This window comes from Pungitius pungitius, chromosome 13, assembly GCF_949316345.1.
Source record: "Pungitius pungitius chromosome 13, fPunPun2.1, whole genome shotgun sequence".
NCBI lineage: Eukaryota > Metazoa > Chordata > Actinopteri > Perciformes > Gasterosteidae > Pungitius > Pungitius pungitius.
Genome location: NC_084912.1, coordinates 10,982,060 through 10,998,322, shown reverse-complemented (window position 1 = coordinate 10,998,322; position 16,263 = coordinate 10,982,060). Strand labels below are relative to the sequence as shown.

Here is a 16,263-nt window from a genome sequence, read left to right as displayed (position 1 = left end):
CCAGACACACACAATGTTCAGTGCCTCAGTTTAAGATACTGTGTACAAACCCTTATCAATTTAAAAACCCCAATGTAGCTTCACTTATTGCAGAGAATCTGAAAAGTATGTGCTAGACAGCAGTAAATACTGACATCCATATGGAGAGAGCACAGAAACACAAGCATTAGGACAATATCGCACAGGACAGCTTCGTCCACATGTTAGGTTATATCTACTCTAACAGGCTCCAGCATTACATCCCCGATCCTGATTCTCACTGCTTAATGCTGTTAAGATGTTGGTGCAGCGACTCTGCGTGAGCTGCAGTGAAAAGGAGCATCTGGTTGGAGGCTCTAGTTACTGGAGCAGTACAGCACTCTGCATGTCATTATCCAGTCAGCACAGCCAATACTACACTACTATCTGTCTCTCTCTCTGACTCTCTCTCTCTGACTCTTCCAGATGCACAAACATACTCAAACCCCACATACACACACACACACACACACACACACAAAGAGCCTGGTTCTTTCACAGTGCCGAATGAGTCGAGCATGTCTCACGAGCCACAAGCTAAAGTCCAATTAAAACCGTTTATAATGTGTCACACCCCGTTACTAAAACTAGGACAATTGTATGTTTTGAAATGTAATTTAAACAGATTATATAATCTGATGCATTAAAGCTTCAGCACTAACACAATTTACTGACTCCTCTGGGGCATAAACACCAATTAACACAATATGAAAAGCAGATGGTTACAGTGCTCATGTCTGCACAAGTGAATGGGCGAGCGGATGATCTGCAGGCGCTGGTTTCGTAGTAAAACCTCGTGTTGGCTGCAATCAGGTTAAGAGATTTACCCTCTTCTCTCGAGGCTCATCTCGCCATCCTCAGCCGCACCGAGCACGGCAAGAGGCCCCGGATACTACGGGCCTGTGCCATCATCCCACCTCAACCCAAGGCTCATTTTCATTTTCGAAGTACTTGACTATACAGCAAGATTTGACCTGCGACAACGATCTGCGATTCAAAAGGTCAACTTTCTACCACACACTCAACACATAAATTTAGAACTTTTTTGTACTACTGCGATTGGAAAAAAAGAGACAGGCAAAAAAAATGGTTTAGTGAAGGGACCAACCCAATTAAAATCCCTCTTTTAATAGCCTCCTTCAATTGACTTTTAATGCTCCCCATGGTCTCATTAATACATTTACTGCATTTAGTCACAAACTGCCAACTCAAGTTTCCATAGCATGAAAAAGCCTTCTTCACAATCTTGAAGGTATTGTAGAGGTAGATGGAAGGGTTTGACAGACAATGGACAAAAATCCAACCGTCATATTCAGGGAGTCAGAAATCAGCTGAAAGATAAGAACTGAGAGATACAGTTTATGTCTTATTTAAAGATTGATGTGATTACTCTCACTAGTTTTTCCTCTGCCCTCTGAAATAGGATTGGTATTTTCTTTTAAACATCAATACATCAATTGCTTTTCGCGTTCCCTGAAATTTGATCTACTTGGACAAGTGGCTTCTCACAGTGAGGAGCCTAATCCTACAGCTCTAATTGGATGCAGCTTATGTCACTGTGATTGATAGCTGCTTACGTAACCCCAATCCAGTACACCATGTACAATTTTAGGGCCGCTAACTTGGTGAGGACTGCTCCCCAAAGGGCTGCCCCCCCCTGGGAAAACAGGCCTAATGTAGGCTGAAAATGTACTGCAACCGAAGATCTGAGCTCTGCACACTCGGCACACTGTCGTGATTAATTGCTCATCAAGCTGCAATATAGTTTAATTAACTGATGAAGTTGATCCAGCATTCTCCTCTAATCTGCTCTTTTTTTTTTAATGCTTCTCATCCTTGCAGCTGGAGGGTGGAGTAGCTGCCGCAATACTCTGGGTGTCAGTTGCTCGTTAAAACTCCCCATCTGCACTCATTATACAACCATGAAGATACTTTTTTTCACCAGCCATAAAGCTGCAAAACAGCCTCTGCAGGCCAAGTGTTTTCTTTTTCTTTTTCTGTAATTATTAGTAGAACTGAGTAGCATCATTTGTTTTCTGTTAATCATTTCAACAAATTCGTCTGATTATAGAGGACTACAACGCTATTAATAAAGTTCCCTTATTGACAGTTTAGGTTGTAAAGTATCACTGTAACTTACTTAGAGTTTGTGGTTTGTGTCCCTCTTTATAACAGTGTTCCCATGAATAATAAATCAAATAATAAATAAAACAGTGTGTATTTGTGTCTTTGCTCAAATGATGTGTGGTGTTCAGACTCTTGAGGCTAAAACAAACCCGGTGCAAAACTGTTACACAGCGAGTTGAATGATCCTCAAGTTTGGAATGGTTTACTGGAGCGTGCAGGTTTCCCTTGCCCACGTTGACACAGCTTAAAAAACAAAGTCAGTGAGAAGTGGTATCGGACCTCCTCTCCAATCTTTGAATGAAAGGAACCTGCGTGGTAGGCAGAAATCTTTCGCTTGTTTACAAGTCACTCGTGTTGACATTCATGTCGGCAACCATTGTGCATCCGTCACATTTCATATCTCACCGGCACGACGCCGCGGGACTGCAGCACATCCCCCTGCGGTGAATGTGTCTGTGAAGGGTCTGCTGGCAGGTGGGAGAGCCCCATTGTCATCCATCCAGCGCGCTGTGACACTGAGGGTCTCTGTGTGTGCGTGTTGAGGGGATACTGCGCTCCGGCTGCCTCAATGTAGCTGGGGCCGGCCGACTGTTCACTTATCTTTTAATTACCTCTGACAGTCTTCTGCTTCTCCTTTTTTTTCAAAACGCTTAGTTGATGAAATTAGAGAAGTAATGGAATTATAAGGAAAATGTGTTTCCCTTCAATACAACCATAAACTGTACATACAGTGCAGTAAACCTGAGATTACAGGTTGACAAAAGTATTAATGCCACTCATACATACTTTTAAGTGTAGAAAATTAATTGGAAGACAGCATGAAAGAACTTGTATTCTTCTCTAACTGCGTCCATCTGGACATGCAGTCAACCTTTGCAAACCCTTTTGTATCACTTTAAGAAATTTAGACTTAAAGAAGTCCTTTCATTTCACTGCCCTCAGCTCCTTACAGTGGAAAACAACAAGCCATTAAACATGAATACCAAAGAATTGGTACAGGACATTGATTTAAAAGCATTTAAACTCTACACCTTCAGGCATCTTCATCATAAATTTAATCATCCGGGAAAAAGCGGACAAGACCTGTTTACTGTAATAACTTCCCACTCAAGCAGCATTCTAGGTATTAATCCATAAAAAAAGGTTTCCCTTGGTTTTAAAGGATTTAAAATATTATTTAAATTGCCTCAAACTTGTCAAACAAACTCTCTGCTCCTCAAACAGGGTTCCCGCTTATCGACTTCTCTGCGATGGCCAGTGACTTCACGGCCCAAACCCCAACACGGCATCTCACAAGCAAGCGCCCCTATATGCCGTGGAACGGCGCAATGTGATCCCCAATCATTTCTACACATGATGCATGTAGCAGTGTAGCGGCCAGGATTTACCAAGATATGCGTGGTCTCTGCTGAGTGACTGTGAAATGCAAATACTGTCTGCTGAGTCATACACTTTCCAGACGGTATAGAGCAAGTTGTATTTCCAGCTATATTTTCACATTCATAAAATAAAATATATATTCAGTGATCGTAGTCGCCCCCACAATTGGGTCCAGCGGTGCCTGCCATAATACAAGATTATTCATTGAGGAGATCACTAAAACCACAGGCCTGCTTTACAGGAACTTAACTGACTCGACGAGGTTATTTATCTTCTTATATTTATCAACTCTTAGAAATCCACGGACTTTGAGCTGCGTGTCAGTCAACTTTCACAATGTGTTCTAAAAAGGGAATCAGAGTTTCTACCTCGGAGCGTTTCCATCGCAGTGAGGCGTAGGTGAGTTTGCTGGGAGCTCAGCTTATTTGAAAATCAAGTCCGGCGGCGATGGTGCTTAATTACCTGTGAAGTCCGCTTTAAATGGTTTCTATTGCTAGCAGACTCTATCCGAGGAGCTTCATCAAATACGGCGAGTTAATAAATCATCAAGTCAGCCGCAGCAGACCTTTGATGGCGGGTACCAGGAGAGATTTCTATTGAACCGTTACCAGGGAAAAATACAAAACCATGAGTTGATGCTCGTGTGGGAGCAGCACCTTCCGTGTGAGATGTTGCATAGAAAACATACACTCACAGGGGGGGGGGGGGGTGAGTGCATTCAAATTCAGCGTTGTAATCATCACTGGTACAGTGGCCCTGGAGTTCAGAAGTTCCCACTCATTCAGAAGTGTTCATAATGTGAGCTTCACAGGGTGCTTATTCTGTTTTTCTCTCTCCCTTAAAGTGACTTTTCGCTGTGCGTCCGAACCCTTTCTCTGGCTCTGTCTTTGACACGTCGCATCAAGGGAGGTCAACAGATAACTGGAATTCTGTTCTCTCTCTCTCAAAGAAATCAATTCAGGTTTCAGGTGATTCTCCTGTCCGTCCGTACGTGACAGCTGGCGCACAGTCCGGGTGCGATGACCTTCATCTCTGTCCTCTCTGCCAGGACATCTTGCGTCCCCCTGAGGATAGTAAGAGTCCAGCTCACTTCATCTATATGATTCAGACAGAGTCTCTCTGGCGGAATAAGATCAAATACACACACGTGTGTATTTGGGGAAAACGGGAATGGCGCAACCCCCTTAGTTGGAAATGCAAAAAGCTCAAGTTAGAGCAGGGGACATACGCCTGAAGGCAGGGGGACATATGCCATGACTGACCCTTTCTCCTTAGGACAAGACTGCCAGACACTCGACATGACAGGGATACATATCACCACAAACATTTTGTCGTGTCTGTTCAGATCACAAAAACAGACGAGTAAGTCCTGCATGCTAACATTTGTGCCCAAAAGTGTTTCTGTTCCCTCAAGAAAAGGTACTATAATTGTGATGGATTTCAAAAGACTAGTTTTCTTGTTACTATAATATAATTCCTCATTCATAGCCAACCCTTTCTGGTTAATTCTGAGATATGTTGCACAAGGATTTTTCTGTGTGAGAACTCATTGTGTATTTATGTGACAGCTTTGCTAATCCTGTGAAAGGTGTCACACATATTTCAGCACAATCAAAGTTTAGAAATACGATGTCTCTTATCCCTAATCATGGCTCAGTCCTATTTGGGTGTTTGATATAACAATGAGTTCATAACACAAAAAATATGTCATCCTGACAAGCATAAAAGATTCATCCACGGATTTGAGGTCATACATTCTTAAATATGAGCATACTAGAAGCGATAGACTTTGATGCCTTGAAAAATACATTCATTCATTCTGACATAACTACACTTTTATAGAGATAAAAAAAACTATGTGCAACTCTTTCTCATAACAGAAGTCGGTTATACTCAATATCAGTAATACATTAATAAAATGGTAATCATTTTCACCTGTGTGATCCCTCGAACCACTGAGAAGATATGAAAGTAAGTATATATTTAATATGTATGTATGTAGGTTGGTTGGTACGTATACAACAAGATTTATAGCGTAATGGTTTGATAGAATGGCCCGAAGAAGAACTGGCTGTACAGGAAGAAAAGAAATATACCACCATCACAGCCAACCTTCACAGTGGACCTCAAGCCACACATTACACACCACTTTGAGTAACTCCACCTACGGAGGCACCTTGACTACCAAGTCTTGTATTGCGTATACTCTATTTGGACCTTTGCAACTATTACAGCCCCTTCTGTTATTGTAGAGGAAGAAGAGGTTTCTCAAAATCAACTGACAGTGGACAACCACAAATGCACACAGTACATTTGGCAACAGAAGCTTTACTCCTGCCTGTTATATTAGTCTTAAAAGGTACAACACATTTAGGCATGTATTTGTATGAAATATAATGAATTATGCTTAGACATTTTTTAGTTTTATAGTATTTGAAATACATAACGTTGAACCCAATCAAAGAATCTTAGTAACTGTTGCTTGTTGTGTAAATATCTATGGCAAATAAATGTATATTTATTCAGCTAAATGACATGTAATATATTGATAATGGCTGTCCCCGAACTGGGTTAAAGGCTGCCTTTCTCCTTTGGGAGAACCCTGGAGAACCTGTTTCAAACACTTCCACTCAACTGGAAAACTGCCAAGCTTTAAAATTGCCTCCATCAATCAAGAGCTTTTAAAGGATGCAACGAGCAATTTCATGGATGACTTTTTTTCAACTTTGCCAACATTATTCCCCATCAGCTCCGTGTATTACTGTGCCATTTTATTCCTTTATCCAGCGTCACAGAAAAAAAAAAGACTCCCTCAGTGCCTTCTCATGTATTCATGTATGCCGACTTCCCTGTCTTTCATTGTTAACTTAGCTCAAACTGATTTTCTTATTCCCACTGTGAAGCTGATCTCAGAAGAGGAGAACATTAAAATATCTAGAATAAAAAGTGTTATGTTATGAGGACAATGCTTTAGAGGAATGAAACTCAACCTAGATTTCTCAGAATATGGAGGACTTTATGGAGGACTATATGGAGGTTGCTTTCACAAAATTTGAAAAATGCAATTCCACAGCATTGTACTTGCTCTCAGGCCCCATTTTCATCTTGAAAAAATGGCTGATGGAGGCCTTTGGTGAATATGGGGCAGCCGAGCGGGGAAGAGAAGGGAGAAGATAGGGTCGATGTATTTGTGATACAGAACCGAGCCTCCCAGTTTGCTGAAAGAACACCTGGCTCGCAGGAATACGGGTGAGGTGAGATCTAATCAGCGGGAGAACTTTTTGAGAGTTACTGCATATTTGAATGATAATTCATCCCCCAGAAAAAAGAAGGAATAACCAACAAAGTGTGAAAAATGTAAAAATCGCGACACGTCTCAATACACCGACCGCTTCACGTGGTACGTGAGGAAGTGTGGTGTAAAAATAAATTCAGCTGCCTGCTGTATGTTTTATCACTTGTCTCCATATACGTTCCTTCATGGCAAAGCAGCCTGCTCTTAAATATGGTGCATCTTTGCCAAAGTACCTTTAAATCTTTGGGTGAAGATAGTGAGATATTATAATCTGCCTGCATGTGACAGGTGGAGGGGAACCAAATATGAAAAGGTTTGTTGAATCACATATTTTTTGATCAAGGCAGCATAAGGACTAACCGGCTGTCATATTTTACAGTTTGTGCGTTGGTAGGATTTCTTTCAAAATAAGTCAATTTTAGCCTTCGTGATTTTATCTGCTAGGCGGAAAAAAGACTGACATACATGCACAGTCAATTTAACAGTGCTGATATAACCAAATGGAACCAAGTTGGAATTCAAAAAATGCACACAGATACAGAATAAGTACAATACGTTAGTCAGTTTTCTCCAACAGAGTGAACAGCCATCCACAGCAGCCAACTTCCTCTTCACATACGTTTATAAAATGCATCTCTGTCCTGTGGCAAGCTGACATCATTGGGTCGAAGTATAATGCCCGCTAAGGCCACGGAGAAAGGTGACCAGTCTAGCCAGGAGCCGTCATTATGAGCCCATTGAGCCAGTCAGAACTCCAAATCAATTTTCAAGAAATGGCAAAATCTGCGGTTTTCTTTTACTTTCCATTCTTCAAATTAACACACTCCAAATGCAATCATCAGCATCGACTTCAATTGATCTCAATCGCCTTAATCAACATTTGGATGGCATAACTGTTAATCATTTATTTTCCGAAGATGAAAGGATGCACAAAATGTGTCATCCAACCCACTACATTTCAAGGATTTTGTCCAATTATTCTCACATCTCAGTTATTGTGGGTGTAGTAAGGAACATCCAATAAATGACGAGATGGGGAGGGTTGTGTAAAAATGGACACGCTGAAGACAGGCCTTCTGAGAGGACGCCATGTGACCGATGTTTGGATGCGTGTCATCTCTGTGGAGTTGACCAGACACTTTCACAAGAGCTCAATGGGTGTTGTAATGCAGACTAGTTTCTGACCCTTTTTGCTTCCTATGTACACACGCCACAACATTTAGTACACGGAGTTTAGTTGAGGATGGATGTGAAGAGCGCAGCACAGACAAGAAGGTTTCAAAATGATCTACAGCTTTTCTGTAGGCCGTGTTGGTTCATTCATATTTGTCAATGTGTTTATTTTTAAAATTGTGTAGCAATTTAATGAGATAATGTCATCTCACCAGTTTTTCATACATCACATCAGAGCTGCTCTGATTGGTGGTGAAATTAGAACAGGGGCAGTCAGATGTTACTACAGTACGTTTGATGAGGCCTCTCCAGAAGTTTGGGACAGAATATGGCAGAAAAGTAATTTGCTGATACAATGATACCCACAGTTGCCCCGTCTGTTCATGCACAGCAATTTCTCCATCCTGTCCACAGACAGGGAACACAGTACAGTACAGGCTTGGTTGAACTGGCCTCTGGGCCTTTTACCACAAAGTACCACCCAGTCCTGTTGATAATACCTAAACCTTATGATACAAGCAAACAATCCAGACCTCTGTTACCTGAAGAATAAATCATATCGAGCACAATGTCAATTACAAAGCTTACATACAGTATAAGAATCTACTAAATATATTGGTTAGTTAGATAAAAACAGCTGATGTTGTAGTCTGTAATTACGGTGCGTAGTGAAATCACCACATATCTTCTCGGTTCAGAGAGTGGACTTGATCTATGCAGTCCGTGTTTCTATTTCATCATGAATATGTAAACTGCAGTTATCGTTGTAGTAAAACAGCATCCGTAGGGGCCAAAGCAATGTGATGAAGACTTGTGTCAGGCCAAGTGAGCTGGAACTGATGGTGCACATAATTAATGGTCTGAAATAGACTGAGAATTAGTGCTGGGCTTGGATGTTAATTGACTATGATACTTGGGCTGGTGCCTCTCAGCCTGAGGCTTACTCTTTCCCCCCCCATCACTTTGCCTCGATTTCCGCTGTGTCCTATTTCTCCTCCACTCCTTGCTTGCTTTGCTCAGATTTTGCCTCCTACTCAATTCGCTTCCCCCCTTTTTCAATCTCATTTTCCATGTTTCTTATCCTTTCCTTGTCAGTCTCCGTTACCTTGAAGGTATCTGGGACTTCAAAAAAAGAAGGAAAAAAAAAGTGAGGGAAAGACATGTGGCACACGCTCCTTTTGAAGCAGCCACCTACACAAACTTTGCAATCTTCGGCAGTCTCTTACAGGACAGAGAAGTCTCTGTAATGATACACGAGTTGTAACACTAATAGGACACCAACACACACATAGAACTGCAGGTTAACTATGGATGGGTGACATCGTCTTGATACGATCCGTTTATCAATAATGAATCTGTTCAAATCAATTACCTGAGCGGAGTGAATGAGAGAAGTGAATTAGAGGAAAGAAGAGGCAGACGGATCAAAGCAAGGCTGGAAAGATGAGAACACTCAATTGCAAGGAGGTGTGAAGTTGGGAAGGTTAAGAAGGAGGTCTTAGAAGGGAGCGAAAGAGAAAGGGAATCAGGGCAGACAGAAGGAGCTCTTTAAAGGAACCGGCTGGCCTGAAGGTGTATAGTCTGTGTCTTCATTTCAGAGATTGCATTGTGTCCAGATGTCTGCTAGCCGCCTGCTTGTTCCCTAACCCGTTACTCTCTCCCTCCACCTGCCGACGTCTGCTTCCCGGCAACACGTGTTGCCATGGTGACGATTCTTCCAACATCACGCTGTCATAGAGGCCTCCCCTGTCACCATTACCTTCCATATCGCCAGGTCGTTTATTTTCTGTCGCTGCATGGCCAGAGCGAGGGAAGACAGCCGTTGATTTGTAACGCTGAAGGACAGGCGGAGGTTGGAGGTTGGAGCTCAGCGTACAGAAGTATTCATCATCAGCGAGGTAACGGACTTCGCTGAAAGCGGTTCAGCTCCACTCACAAAGACCCCCCCCCCCCCCCACCATTCGTTCTGCATTTCACCAGCTCCCAGTGAAACAAGTCATTCAAATACATAACTAGTCACAAAGAGACAATGGCATATTGAAACTGAGGGCTTCTAAACCGTAATACTGTTAGAGAATGGAAACAAATCATCTCAAATGAAAGGACAGGCTTGGCTTTCGAGAATCAGACTGAAGTTTCCTGTCGCTTTACTTGCAAATACGTTCTACTTGAAAGAGTGGAATGTAAAAAAGAAGAAACTTCGTATTAAACAAAGATGCAGGTGTAGCAGTAATCAAGTGCTTGGTAAAAACAGCGACTGATGATCCTTTTGAAGTGGATACAGAGGGTCTGCTATATAGTGACTAGATATGATAGAAACAGTAATGAATACTACATTTCTTGAAATAGTTCATACACAGTGGGTCTCCTTGTGCAGGAGGATGTTTTAGTTTCTCCTTCTTTAAAGCGTTTTGTCATTCTGTTTTCACTCTGAAAATACCTTTTCTCATGTGTGCACAGTTTTATCATCGTAAGATCTACATTTGCAGCACCGAATGCCTGCTGCACTAAAATTGCTTTTGGGATTTTAACGTTAGATACATTAGTGCCGTATGTGTCTGTGTATTCAATCAGTTGTTGGTGGTACCCATATACATGTTCAATTAGCTTATTAGTCATAGTTGTATCCAATGACCTCCCTTGTAAGACAATTAGCACTTCCATGTGGTAACAATCCATTCAACAACTTCAACAAACAAGCCACTTGTTTGGGGTGGCAGCAAAATCCTGCCCTTCCTTAGAAATGCAAGCACATTGGTATCACTTTTACATTTGACTGCTATTCTACTATGACTTTAACTTTCAAGCTCATGATTTACATATCTCTGTCTTAGTAAAGCTCAAACAGAATGTGGGCCCACTTCTGCGTGGAGCTCAAAGTGTTAGGGAGGGCTGCAGATTAAAACGGCGTCCCCTGGGTGTGCTCACCAGGCTGTTCAGCACCGCTCGCATGGGAGATTCACTACATACATTCTCTTTTATGGCCCTTTCCTTATTCATCATAACACAGCTTCAATTTTATTAACTTCTCCAGCCAAGCATACATCTTCGCCTGTGCCATCAGTCTTTTCCTCTCTATTTCCATCCATACAGCAGCCGTGTCCAGCCAGTTCCCCATAATGCCCATAAGCACACACACGCACACTTATACAGATTCAACACCGCGGAAGGCTGAGTAAGTGAACACTTTTTTCTCTGTATGGTCTCTGTGGTCCTGTTGGGTAAAGAGTTGTTCCCCAGTTGTGCCTTTCTGCAACACTGTCACAGCTGGCCTCCTTCAAAAAGTGTGTGATCAAAGGAAAATATGTACATATGTACTCTAAAATGGAAAGAACCAATGAATACTGAATATAAAATATTAGCAAACCCAGGAATTTCCAATCTTAAGCATGTAATTGAGTGCTAATGTAAAGCATCCACCTTCACACATTTGTTTTTTTCCTTTGGCTGTGAAAGCTTTGTTGCACACACACAAAAGGCAAATTTAATTTGCCACAGTTTTCTCCGATATACGAAACAGTTCCCTGAAATGCAATATTAGCTCGTTTTTTTCATACAGTTTTTCCAATAATACATTTTCAAGTTTTTGCCATTATGGAAACAGGTCTTTTCACTTAGTGAAAGAATAGCAATTTTTACCTATTAGGTATAGCTATTGAGATACTTCAATAGTGTGCTATTTTTTGTTTTTGACCAGAATTGACATAGAATAATTTACATACATCTAAAAAAGAATTGGAATAACTTTCATCCAGAGAAGTGATGACATAATCAACATTCAATGCGTCCAATACTTCAGTTAATTACACAAAAGGAAAGACATTCCCACAAGCCAGAGTGATACTTTGATATTGTTGAGTTCAAAGTAGTAATAGTAGTGTTAGCAGAAAAAAATTAGGTGGATTGTGGTCAACACAATAACTGCAAATTGTAGCGTGTCAGCACACTAATGCTACCATTTACATAACGCATTGTTAAATAACACGGTTATTGGGGCTTAGGTAAAATTACTTGAAGTATTACCTGAAGTTGAGTTAAAAAAACAAAAACAAAACATGCAACGGATGAAGCTTGCTTCTCATTCAGGATTCATGAGTGGCCCTCAGCTATCTCATCCCCAAAAAGAATTCTACAAAAAGACAGTCCAGATCATAATGAGAGAAGCCAAAACGGTGCAGAAACTGTCGTATTCAGTTGTCCGATCCCGCCATATGCCCCGGCTCCTGTTGACATACTTTCTGCTTAAGGGAGAGCCAATTTATTTCCACAGAAGGATGGACCACTTGTGACATTTGGCAATGGTGCATCAGACGTTTCATTCAGCTGTTCCAGACACACAAACAAACAAAACACAGAAGGCTGGGAGGTGGTAGCGTTTGGGATAGTGGCAGGAGAAGCTTTGATAAGCTAAGTAGAGTTACGTATAATTGCTATTTTTGTCATGTCATGTCTGTCATGGTCCGTGGGGGTTCTTCTATAACCACTTATCCACCTACAGTATGTTGGGGTGGTTGCAAGCATATGTGCAGACATGAAAAGAAACATACAGCTACAATGATTGTTTTCCAATATCCCACTGTAATCATTCTCCAAATAAATACTTCTACAGTTGCCCTTTTGTATGATGTTGCATTTTGTTGAATGGCCCCAATAATATCTACCATAGAACAAGGAATTATCCTTGCAACCTTCTCAAATCAATGGGCTGTTTTGCTAAAAGATGTGTTTCAAGGATGTTGATTCAAATCAAAATGTACATGCATGAGATTTCCAAATCACTGCAGTGTACTAATAATGCAGCTAGTTTATTCAGCAAGGATTAGGCACAATTACATTTTAGTCACATCACACATTATAAATTATTGTTTTTTAAATTAGGTGCTTTCTCTGTTAAGAACAGGTCACCATTTGCCTGCACATATTTTATCCTGAATTTGAATAAATGCCAAAAATTTTGATATATTTGATTCTAAATCATATAACATAATGAAGATTTGGGACAGAATCATATAAGGGTCCCCTGGAGACATATTACAGATTTAGGATCCTGATGGGGTTGAATTACTTTTCTATCGAAATCACGGTAAAGCACGAGTAGGAGGAAACAACCCAGAATGCAACTGCAATGCCATTTCGTACACATATAAACCGAGCACATCTTCAAGCATGCAGAAGAGTTGGTCTTGTTGTGTGTGTGGAGGCCACTCAACAGAGACAGCACTCCTTGCAACTCCACTCTCTCTCTTTTGTCCTTATCCCTTTTGACCTTTCTGCTGCATTTGACACAGTGAACCACCAGATCCTTATTTCTTTCTCCAGGAAGTGGGTGTCTCAGGCTTTGCTTTCTCCCTTCTCCCATGCTGCCTCAACAACCACTCTTACCGGGTAACTTGGATCTGGGTCTGAATCTTGTCCTCTCACCGCTGGGGTGCCCCAAGGCTCCGTCCTTGGCCCCTTCCTCAACCAGCAGCACGAACCTCTGCCTGTTTGACTGACATTTCTCAGTGGATGGCCGCCCACAACCTGGAAATTTACCTTGAGAGCCTCTTCCACAAACGGCCAGACTGTTACCTTTGACAAATGCGTCCTAACTGTCCCAACTATCTGTTATAACATTGCTACTTGCGTACCGTGCAGCCATTAAATCAGGTCCAGTCTACAGCCAGGACATGGTCGAACATTACGTCCCTACACACTCACTCCGCTCTGCATCTGCCAATCTGCTTGTTGCTCCCTCGCAGACAGCTAAACACTCGACAACATACCGGCTGTTTGCAGTCCTGGCTCCTAAATGGTGTAATTAGCTCCCCAATGATGTCGGGACAGCAGAATACAGCTTCCGGCGCAAACTAAAAACACACCTCTATGACTGTAGGTGGAGCAGGTACCTCTTTATTAATCCTTACGATTGCACTTACTCATAGCACTTTGTAGTTTGGCTTTCTTGAAGAAATTCTGATTTCTTTATTCTTGTTGTTTTGGGTCTGTGCCCTCCTGGTTAAATGCACTTATTATAAGCTGCTTTGAATGAAAGGGTCAGCTAATTTTCACATGTAATGTCAATGTTGCAGGGGAGTTGCTTCGCCTCCCTTATAGGGCTAAAATGTGCATGGATTTTCTTTTTAAAGAGGATGGTTGTGCCAGGCATCCCACATGCAAGTCTAATAAAATGCTTTCATTAGCAGAGCCACCCAGGTGTAACGTGGCCATGAAGGCAGGATACCCAAGTTAAAGGGGAGTGCAAATTCAAGCCCATTCAAGCAAACATTAATCTGTGTGATGGCTCAATAGACTTTTTATGTCCCTGTGTGCAATGGGCCTGTATCTGTTAGTGTGTGCAAATGAGAAAGGTAGAAAGGCAAGTTTGTGTGTGTGTGTGGCACGCTTCATTCACACAGAGACATGCCTTGTGTCATATGGTGCTGAAGGCAGGTCTACACATGCATGTGCTCCGATTTCCATACTTAGCTCTGGGACACTCTCTGATGGGATGTAATCACTTTATCACAGTAATGGAAATTGGATTTAATTCTCTCTTTTCAGCGGGAACATGTTGATTCAGCCTCACTTCAGCTTGGAGGGGAACATTCTTGGTAACTGATTCCTTGCTGAGTGCCCCTCATCCAGGCCATAAACACAGATCTTATTTGTAGAAGCGGTAAAATTGGTTAATTAAAAACAATAATTCACTACCGGTCGTTAGCTGCTGCTAATTAAGCAGAGTTGACAGAGCAGGGTGTGTGTGGTGAGGTGGCTGTTACAGGATATATATTGCTTTTTAGTCTTCACGCTGTCAATGTGGCATGTAAGAGATATACCACTTATTTCTGTCTCACAGGAGACTCCTGAAGGATTGAACGATGCACCTGGAGGTCTACTGGGAGATACCCAGACTTAGTGTTTAGAACTACCAGCCCTAAAATGATGTGGTAACCCCAAATATGTAATAAAAAAAGAAATAACACAAAAACCTCTGTGGCCACGTTTATATCAAAACCTGTCGGAAAATAAAAATCTCCCGACAGCTCTCTCTCTCACATTCTAATCCTTCCCTCTTCAACGTGGAGCTAGAAGTGCAATTTTGTAAATCCGCCCAGCAGATCAAAGTGCTACCATGTTCAAATGGCTGCCACCCACCCACAAGCCTCTCCCGTGGAAGAGCAGCATCAGCACAGTGTGTCTAAGGAGAGTCGAGACGGCCTGATTAATCTTCTAATAGTTCCAGAGAGAGATAAAGACGGATACTGTAGACGCAGCAACAGGGAAGGGAAGTGACAGAGAAAGTTTCTGAATTACGCGTCATGTTCCCGCTGGAGAAAGTGAAGAGAAGACAAGCCACGGGGAAGGCTGATGAAAATGGCCACTTTTTTCATCTTGGCTGTGACTCTTACACATTTTTACATTTGAAATGATGAGGGTCCTTTGAATGAAGGCTGCTCACTGCAGCACGGTCCCCTGCCCTCCTGCCCGGCTTGTCTGTCCTCGACAGACGCCTCAGTCTGCTCGACAGGATGTTAATATCTATCAAACGGATTCCATAAATATATGAAATAAAGATCATAATACTAGATAAAAGGGACGTTAGTGCCAATTCATTTTGGGGGACACGATGGAGAGTGTCATCTCCAAAGAGTATAGAGGAATTTAGAAGGCAATTGAAAGAATGAGAGTGACTTAGCTAAGACTGACAATTGACAATTCAATCATTCAATCTCGATTCAATGGAACCTTGAGCCACCACTAGAGCTTGTTCTAACAAAACAGGTATGATGGGAAGATTATTTCATTCTACTTGAGTGATGCAAAACATAAGACTTTTTAAAAATATAATTTTCCCACCCAATCCAACAAACCAGCTCCTCTAAATCTTTTCAAATCAGTGTATTTCATCTTTTTTTAGGTGAAACTCCCAAACTCGATCACAATCCGCGTTGACAAGCCCTTCTTGTCCATCATGCACACTTGGAGGAAATATCACATATGCAAGACGAAGGCAAAAAATATATTAAAATGTATGTACGAAGCAAAAGCATCTTCAAAAACAACATTGAGTTTAGATAAGCAAAGGATCCGGCAGAATGTGAAAAAATAATTGCTTTGTTATCAGGCCCTGCATAATAAATTGATCACTCTTTCTTTGGTAACGCTTATATCAATGAAACCGATTTTGTTTGGCACATGGAAAAAATAATTATGTTATGTTTATACAGCTTGCATCACTATCATCAATAATGTAGCTGGTGTTGGATGTCTATGCTGTTATAGGCGGG

General features: G+C 41.6%; 1 protein-coding gene across 18 annotated transcripts in view; it reads right to left on the bottom strand.

Moving 5' to 3' along the window:
• LOC119214513 (neurexin-1a-like) overlaps positions 1–16,263 on the bottom strand; it is a 206,128-nt gene that overhangs the window by 43,045 nt on the left and 146,820 nt on the right. The window lies entirely within an intron of this gene.